Source organism: Solanum tuberosum, unplaced genomic scaffold (assembly GCF_000226075.1).
Source record: "Solanum tuberosum cultivar DM 1-3 516 R44 unplaced genomic scaffold, SolTub_3.0 scf00094, whole genome shotgun sequence".
Lineage (NCBI taxonomy): Eukaryota > Viridiplantae > Streptophyta > Magnoliopsida > Solanales > Solanaceae > Solanum > Solanum tuberosum.
In genome coordinates, this window is record NW_006239020.1 from 1,146,063 (window position 1) to 1,155,833 (window position 9,771).

Here is a 9,771-nt window from a genome sequence, read left to right on the forward strand (position 1 = left end):
CTATACCAAATACGAAAGTACACGTAGAGAAGTCGTATATTAATATGATAGTAAACGAAAGTTAAACAATCAGAAACCATTTAGCAAAAATAAGTGGTGATAGTAGATGGAATTCCACGTATTAAATGGTATGTGGCGGAAGTGGATACAATGAATAGAATCAAAAATTTACAAAATGCACTCATAGGCAAATTCACCTACGATATCACAAATATGGAGGAACTGAGGCTGATTATACCAAAGCAATGTGACAATAAGGTGATTGTCAAAATGGGCTACTACGGAACAAACATATTCTCATTCGACTTACCAAGCAAGTTGATTTTATTAATCTGATCTCTAAACGAGCATTCTACATAATGTGTAAAGATGGATTTTCATACCTTATGTGTACTCTTATTTATGATGCTAGATTTAAGATGAACGAGGATACTACTAAAACTCTTGCTTGGATTTCTTTTCCCAATCTTTTACCTACGTACTTCATCAAAAGAATATTTATATTCTCTGGCATCGGCAGTAGGTAAACATGTACAACTCGGTCTAGCGACTATTAATAGAACTCGACCAAGTTGTGCAAGGGTTAAAGTGCAAGTGGACCTAGACAATGATTTTCCTAAGGATGTGATAATGGGTATTGAAGATTAATCTATTGGGGAGATGAGGTCAGATGAAGTACACATTCGTTTTTACTATGTTCCGAAATATTGTTATGAATGTAAGATGGAGGGTCATGACAAGTATGAGTGCAGAATATTAAATAATCTAAAGGGGGACGGGGTTGCTAAAGAGAGTGAAGATAAGGGGAAGGAAGTAGAGAAAGGAAAGGATATACATATAGAGAAAGAGGATAAAAAGCTAGAGAAGGAGGCTAACGCAAATATATCAGAAATACCTTGGATCCATTATTTTCAGAAAGGTAAAGCTAGAGTACTATCTAGTGGCAAGGTAGTTATAGACCCGGGTTCATGGAGTGTGGTGAAAGACAACAGATATGCAGTGTTGGTAGAAAAAAAATTAACATATATAATAGATAAATATTCGAATGCATATCCAACAAAAGATAATGGGAACAATCCAGTTATTACAAGCAATTCAAAAATTAGGAGACAAAAGGGTTCTAGTGAAGTCCATGTTGTTGAATCGGCTAAATTTTGGGTCCTTCAAGCTTTTGGACCTTCTCCAAAAAGCCAAACAAAGTCTCCAATTGATAATTCTTCAAGTGATGGTCCTGCACAACAAATCTATGATGATCAAGCACAACAATCAACTGATAGAAAGAAAGAAGAACAGGTTGTCAAACCAATTGTTGAGATAGCTAATGATGCAAATGGGTGTGACGATGATACAAATGTAGTAAGGAAGGCTGTTGCTAATGAAGCTAATGTATGTATGGGTGATAGAGATGCAGATGCAACATTACTAGCCCATGATGCAAACGTGACAGATGCAAACATTGACAAAATTATGGAAGATAATGTAAGAACATAATCAATCATGTGGACAATTATGAAATTTATTATACTGATAATAGTAGGCTATTGTTATTATCAATAATGAGCAAGGATTGGAGGTTCATAAAGAGAATTCTGAGTAGGGCTTAATGCTTATCCCTACACAAGTAGATGATATTCAAGTGGTATCTCCAAATAGGGTCTTGCATGATATTGTCACTCATAGCTTGGATTTAGAAAAGATTGGCAGTATAGAGGTGAGTCAAGCTACAGGGGTTCCAACCATAGATTTTTTAGATAAAGTTCAGGATAACCTTCCTGTTACAACAGATGTGTCTCCAAGATTACTTGAAAGCACAAAGAAATGGAAGAAGGAAACAGAAGAAATAAATCAATACATCAGAAAGCAGCCAAAGAGGAATAAACCAACCTTTAAATAATGAAAGCTCTAATTCGGAATATAAGGCCTGTATAATCCCAACAAGCCTTTCAAAGAGTACAAATGTTGAACAATTTTAAAAAATTCTCATTTATTGCCCTAGTGGAACCATTCCAACATGTCAGACACATTGACAAATACAGAAGGAGGTTAAAAATGCATGTAGTGAAAAATAATCGCAATGGAACGATTTGGTGTTTTGTTAATGTTGATGTTGATAATACATTAGTGAGGGATACAAAGAACCAACTGACACTTCGTTTAAAATATCAACAACAATCTCAATGGCTTTATGTTACTATAGTCTATCCTTAATGTAGTGATGAAGATCGACTAATGCTTTGAGAGGATATATATATCTACATGTATAAACTGTCCTTGGTTAATTGGTGGAGATTTTAATGTAGTCTTGAATTCTGAAGAAAAGATTAGGGGATTGCCTATTCAAGTTATTTATCGCAAAGATTTTAAGACTTGTATTCAAAGTTGTGATTTAGCTGAAATTCAATTCAAAGGTAGTGCATTCACATGGTGGAATGAAAGAATTGGTAATGATTTCATTTTTGAAAGATTAGATAGAATGTTTGCTAATCATCATATGCAAAATTGGATGAATTTCATGGAAGTTGAACATTTTCCAAGAACAGGCTCTGATCATGCTCCCATGTTGGTGAATATGGAAGAGAGGATGACTAGCCACAACAAATCTTTTAGATTTCTTAATTTTTGGACCAATCATGCTCAATTTAGTGAGGTAGTGAGGTAGAACTAGTTTGAAGATCTCAATAAGAATTTGTTATGGTCCTCTGATATGGATCTGGTTATGGGGTGTTGTAGTGTGAAATCAAATGTTTTCTTCCTACGACCTATGGTGCTGGTTTGTTAAGAGAGAACCTGCAATCTATTGAGTTTGAAGTACTCAAAGACTTGAATAATTTTCTGCTTATCTTTCCATTGAATTAAAATAACTTAAATACAACATTGATGGATTAACCACCCACCTAATAACAAGGAAATAACTTCCTACTACAACTGAAATGGGGAAGTGGAGGAATAACCTCCTTACTGCTAATAACTACTACAGAGAAAACCAACTGCTATAGGAAAAAAACTTTTACAGACGACCTACAGAGAAAACTAAAAAACATAAATAATAGTTGTTGATTTAATCAACTTTCTGATTAACGTTTCCATGCATAAAACTATTGGTAGACTAAAAAGGGTGCTAACATTACTCCCCCCTTCAAATCGCGCTTGTCCTCAAGCGCTAAGTGTGTAAAGTAATTCTTTTTCATCGTTAATGAAATCAATCTAGAACAATCTCTTGCACCGATGACCCCGAGTGAATAGTTCATCTCAATTGAAACAAAGTCTCTTAAGTCGTCTTTCATCCATTTCAGATCTGGACAATGTCTTCACAAATCTAGTGGGTTGTTGGGGTGAGAAATCTGTTGTCTTTGATTTACAGACATCTAAAATTGTGAACCAAGGGGTTGTTCCTTGCGTTCATAAAGTCTGAAAATACTCATAGCCGTAGCCAAATCTGGAGGATTATGCAACTCTACCTCATTGCTATATAATCAGCAAGACCACTAATGTAAAGTTCAATTTTTTGTGCTTGTGTAAGAGTACCAGCTCGTGAAACAAATTGCTCAAACTTTTCTTGGTAATCTGCCACAGATCCAATTTGGCATAACTTAGCTAATTCTCCCAACTTTTGACTTCTAATTGGTGGTCCAAAACGAAGGTTGCATTGACATTTGAACTCATCCCAAGTGTATTGAGGCATATCTTTCTCTAGTTGAAGAAACCAGAGTTGTGCAATTACTTCGAGATGAGAAGAAGTGAGTCCAATTTTTTCTTGTTCTATTGTATGTTGGTGGTGAAAGAAATGCTCACACCTATTCAGCCATCCCAAGGGGTCTTCGTGGCCATGAAATTATGGAAAATCCAACTTTGTATATTTAGGAATCATGGAATTCAAACCTGTTTTTGATCCCGAGATTGCAACCACTGCTTTACCTTTACAACCTCAATTGCGACTGCCATTTTCTGTTGCTTCAACATCTGCCTTTGAATTTTCTAAATCCTTCATCAGTGCATCTAAGCGAGCATTTATGGCTTCCTGCCTTGCTAAATTGTTTGCACACTCTTCTTGGAACAAAGTCAATAATTGTGCTAATTTTTGTTAGATTAAATCTCCCATAACCTGGCTCTGATATCAAGTTGTTATGGTCCCCTGATATGGATCTGGTTATGGAGCGTTGTAGTGTGAAATCAAATGTTTTCTTCCTACGAACTATGGCGCTGGTTCGTTAAGAGAGAGCCTGCGATCTGTTGAGTTTAAAGTACCCAAAGACTTGAATAATTTTCTGCTTATCTTTCCATTGAATTAAAATAACTTAAATACAACATTTGTGGATTAACCACCCACCTAATAACAAGGAAATAACTTCCTACTACAACTGAGAAAGTGGAGGAATAACCTCCTTACTGCTAATAACTACTATAGAGAAAACCAACTGCTATAGGAAAACACCTTTTACAGAGGACCTATAGAGAAAACTAAAAAACATAAATAATAGTTGTTGATTTAATCTACTTTCTGATTAACTTTTCCATGCATAAAACTGTTGGTAGACTAAAAGGGTGCTCACATAATATTTTCATCCTCTTTAAGAAGAATATTAAGAGAGTTATATCAGCTTTGGCCAAATGGAGTAAAGAAGTTTTTGGGGATATTTTCCAATAGTTAATAATAAGGGAGGAAATTGTAAAGTCAAAGAACAACTATTTGAGGAATTTCCTAGTGTTGAAATCAAAGAAGTACTTTGAGGGCATAAGCTGAATATAAGAAATATCCTCATTTTTAAGAGATTTTTTGGCAATAGAAGGTTGGTTATGAGTGATTTGAAAATGGCAATAGGAATACGACATTTTTCACAGCATTGTTAAAGGAAAAAGAAAAAATCTTCAAGTGAAGAGAATTAAAAATAGACAGGGTGACTGATTGGAGGATCTTAATGAGATAACTACTGAAGCAATTCAATTCTATGAGGCCCAATTCCATAAATAAAGAGATGATACTTCCTTTTCTTTATTGAGACATATTCCAAAATTTGTTATAGAAGAGGAAAATAATGCTTTATGCAAAGATCCAGATATGGAAGAAGTTGAAAATGTTGTTTTCAATCTTAATGGTAATAGTGAAGGAGGTCCGGATGGGTTAACTAGAAAGTTTTATCAAAGTTGCTGGGAGATTATAGGTCAAGATATTTTAAGAATGGTTAAAGAATTCTTTGCTAGTTTTTGCAGATTTGAGGCCTATAAGTTTGAGTAATTTCATCAATAAAATTCTACCCAAGGTTGTTCATGACAGGTTAGAAGTTTTATTGCCTAAAATTATATCCGCTAATCAATCTGGTTTTGCGAAAGTTGAAGCATCCTAGAAAATGTGAATTGTGACGCAAGAGATTATTACAGATATTAGGAAAAGAGGTAAACCAACTAATGTGGTTATTAAACTTGATATGGCTAAAGCTTATAACATAGTATCCTGGTTTTTCATGATGAAAGTGCTAAGGAAGATGGGGTTTTATGGCTAAAGCTTATAACATAGTATCCTGTTTTTTCATGATGAAAGTGCTAAGGAAGATGGGGTTTTCTGAGTTTGTGGTTGACTTGATATGGAGACTACATGCTAATAATTGGTATTCAGTCCTTTTAAATGGACAATCTCATGGTTTCTTTCATTCCACTCGAGGGGTTAAACAAGGATATCCTTTATCCCCGATTTTTTTTATTCTCTCTTCTAAAGTTTTGTCTAGATCTTTAAATTCTTTATTTAAAGATGATTTGTTTCAGGGTTATGTAATGCCTAAATGGAGCACCAATATAAATCATCTTGCATATGCAGATGATACTATTATTATTGCATCTGCTAACAGATATTCATTATCAAAGATTATGTTAGTCTTAAAGAAATATGAAGCCCAATCAGGTCAGATGATTAACAAAGAGAAAAGTGCTTATTATATGCATCAAAATGTAGCAACTGCTGATATCTTGTTGGTGGAGGAATGCACAAACTTTAGTAATGGACAGTTCCCGTTCAAGTATCTAAGGTGTCCTATTTCACATACCAGAAAGAGAAATCATAACTATTCTGAACTTATTGCTAGGGTCAAATCTAAACTACAAGCATGGAAAGGTAATATGCTCTCATATAGAGGAAAAGAAGTTCTAATTACTAGTGTTTTACAGAGTGTTACTATACATGCTCTCTCCGCTATTGTTCCTCCCATATGTCTTGAAAGAACTTCATAGAATTTTTTCTAAGTTCTTTTGGAGAAATAAAGTTACAGGGAAAAGTAACAATTGGGCTGCTTGGAGGAAAGTGTGTTTACTCAAACATGAGGGAGGACTTAACTTTAGATCTATGTTTGACATGTCTCAAGATTTGTATGCTAAACTTTGGTAGAAGTTTAGAACTCATAATTCAATATGGTCCAATTTCATGTGGAGCAAATATTGTAAGAAACAGATTCCTAGTTTGTCCAATGGAAAGGTGGATCTCAATTATGGAAAAACATGTTGATAAATAGGGACATTTTGGAACATTCCATCTAGTGGGAGCCAAGAGGAGGTACGTCTTCAGTTTGGTTTGAAAATTGGACCAATTTAGGTCCATTATTTTAAAAACCAATAGAGGTTCAGACTTTTCATAATTTAACAGACATTAGCAGCCTTATGAAGGAGAATGGTTGGGAATATGAGAATATGCAATTGCACTTTCCACAATATGTGCTGGATCATGTTAGAATCAACATGGATCAAATCAGACAATCTGATCTCAGTGACAAACCATGGTGGACTAAAACTAGTTCTGGTCAATTTTCAATCAAAAGTGCTTGGAATCTTATAAGAAAGAGAGAAGAGGAAACTGATTTTTACAAGAAAATTTGGGTCCAAGGTACTCCTTTTAAAATTTCTTTCTTGACTTGGAAGGTGTGGAAAGATATGATTCCTGTTGCCACTGTAATGGCACATTGGAACCCTAACATTTCACCTTTGTGTGATTGTTGTGAGATTCCAGACTGTGAGACAGCTGAACATTTATTCCTAAAGGGAGAGGTTGTAGACACTGTGTGGAAGTACTTTTCTGGTGCAGCTGGTCTCTTAGGCCCATTTGTGCAGGTAAAACAAGTTTTAATGAAATAGTGGGATGCTAAAGGCAATGCTAGACAAATATTGACTTTCCATGCTATCCCTAATGTTATTTTATGGTTCTTTTGGAGAAGGAGAAACACCATACTACATGAAGGTTCTTATTCTATTAATAGAGTAATATGGGATATTACTAGCACTATTAAAAACTTCATTAAATTGAAGTTTAAATATTCAGATATCCCTAAAGATTGGCCTCAGATAGTAGCCTTGCTGGTTAGGTTAAATCCGCCACCTCAGGGCTGGTGGAAATGCAACACAGATGGGGCGTCAAGAGGTAATCCATGCCCTAGTTCAATTGGTTTCTGTGTAAGAAATTCCTTTGGTGATATAGTTGGCGCAAAAGGATTGAAAATTTAAGATACAACCAATTTAGTGGTTGAGGCTATAGCTTTGAAGGAAGGTCTCAAATTTTGTGTGGAGAATGGATTTACACCAGCTATAACAGAATCTGATTCATTGTCAATGATCAATATCATTATTGGTGTTTGGAAGATACCTTGGAGTGTGACATTAGAGGTCAACTCCTTTACTAGGATGAGGACTTTGGGGACAACAAGAGTACAACATTCCTTAAGGGAGGCAAATATTCTTGCTGACTATTTTACTAATATATCCTTTGATGTTGCATGTAACTTTGAATTTAAGCATTTTAAGAAGATACCAGTAGCAGGCAGAAAAAGCATCAATGCAGAAAAGCTTGGCATTCCTGAGTTGAGGATAAGACAATCAAATTAAGAGTTGAATTCAATCTATATTCATTTATAGGCTCATTGATGTTAATAAGGATAGCTAGATGTTGGCTATTGAAGTTTCATCTCGCCTGAATTAAATTCATTTGGTTACTTATCATTTACCTGGTGAGAGCTTTGAGGTGTCTCGTTTAATAAAAAACTAGGGTGAGTGAACTTAATAGCATTTACTTCATCGAGAATGATTATTTAACGACTGAGTTGCCTAAAAAGTATATATTGATACCTGATTTTCATTAGTGCAGGGTCGTTTGGAGAGACATATGGTGGAATGGAAATAATGAATTACTTTGAAAGTTTAGATTTAACCTTGCAGAAAACAAATGATTAGTGTTTCTCTCATTGATCTAAATCTTGGTGGTGTTTCAATCAACCATATTTGGATTGAAAAAAAGGAACACTAAATCCACATGATTAATCGAGTAAATCTCAAATCGGATGTTGACAGCAAGAAATCAATTTATCTCTAGATCCATGGAATAGCAGCGACGACAATCTGCTTATCATAACAACTTAATTAGATTTAAAAATACCTGATCCGATACTATAATTAGATTTAATTATGAACCTAACGGGTGTACTGATTGGTCGTCCTACATCAGAGTTGTAATGGAACACACTGTTAGGATATGGTGTGGATGAATTTTGAGAGGGACCTAGGTACACGTCACCACCCACGGCACCACGACCAATTGAAACGATGTGGTAACTTGCATGAGGATCGAGTGCATTATCGTTGGTGTCTAGTACTAATTTATTGGTAGCAATAGGTAAGTCGATGGGATTTTGGAAAGTGAAAGTTGATGAAAAGGCAATAGAGGGAAGTAATAATAAAAATAGAGTAAAGAGGAGTAAATAGTTGGTCATGTTTGAGTTGTGTATTTGGATTATTGATTGTGAGTTGTGAGTACTTCTTTAGACTAATCGAGGCTTCTATATATAGGTTTAAATATGGATATTGATTTTTCTCTAAAGGTTATTCATTTGTACAAGTTTTGAACATTATATTATATAATATATAGTAATACTTATCTCTACCCTAATGTTAAATAAAGTTACAATACAGGCATACAACCCCTCAATTCATAAAATTTAATGGGTCATTCCTTCTAGTAGGGTGATCTTTAAATTTTAGCCTTTTAACATTTCAAGTAAAATAAATGATCAAAAATATATCTATAATCGAAATAATAAATAATTTTTCATTTGACATGATTTTATATTTTTATATTATAAAAAATATAACACAAATTAGGCTTTAAAAAGTATAGCAAATTATGTTGTTGAATTCCTACGTAATTAATGTCAAACAAAAGTTCAATTGAGAACTCAACCAAAAATTATGCAGTAATAAGAAGCATAACATATTCATATAGAACTTAATTTTGTCGAGCAGCAAAAAGTTCTGTAAATTTATGATGAGCGTATAAGATACTACATAACTTGTATGTCAAATTACTTAATTCCTACTAAACTTAAATAAATATGTTGATCCCCAATTTTCATTAAAAAATCCATAAAGACAAAAATTAAAGATCAAACATATATCATAATAAAAAATAATAACAACCCTAAAATAGGGACAATTGTCAAAATCTTCAAATTTAATATTCTTTTTGTTTCCACTTGCTGGTGTAAAGATTGGGAAGGTACATATGCTTTCTTCTTAATTTATTTAATTATTTATTGGCGGCTTTTAGTTATTCTTATTCACACGATGCTATTAGAATTAAGAGCTAGACTATAATTTTCCTACTAAACTTTCATTAAATGATATAAGTTATACATGAAAATATATTTTATAATTATGTTATTTATATGGTAATTACATGTTGATAATAAGTATTAGTAATACTTAATAACTCTGATAAAAATAATAGTAATTAATTAACATGCTATA

The 9,771-nt window shown here is 33.8% G+C and overlaps 1 long non-coding RNA gene across 1 annotated transcript; it reads right to left on the reverse strand.

Annotated features, from left to right (window-relative positions):
- Nucleotides 1–1,030: 1,030 nt before the first annotated feature.
- LOC107060736 (uncharacterized) lies at nt 1,031–8,167 on the reverse strand. Its single transcript, XR_001473497.1, has 2 exons — nt 8,098–8,167; nt 1,031–1,231 (listed from the first exon to the last, which is right to left on the reverse strand). It is a non-coding gene; the product is annotated as an uncharacterized lncRNA (long non-coding RNA).
- Between the last annotated feature and the right edge of the window lie 1,604 nt (nt 8,168–9,771).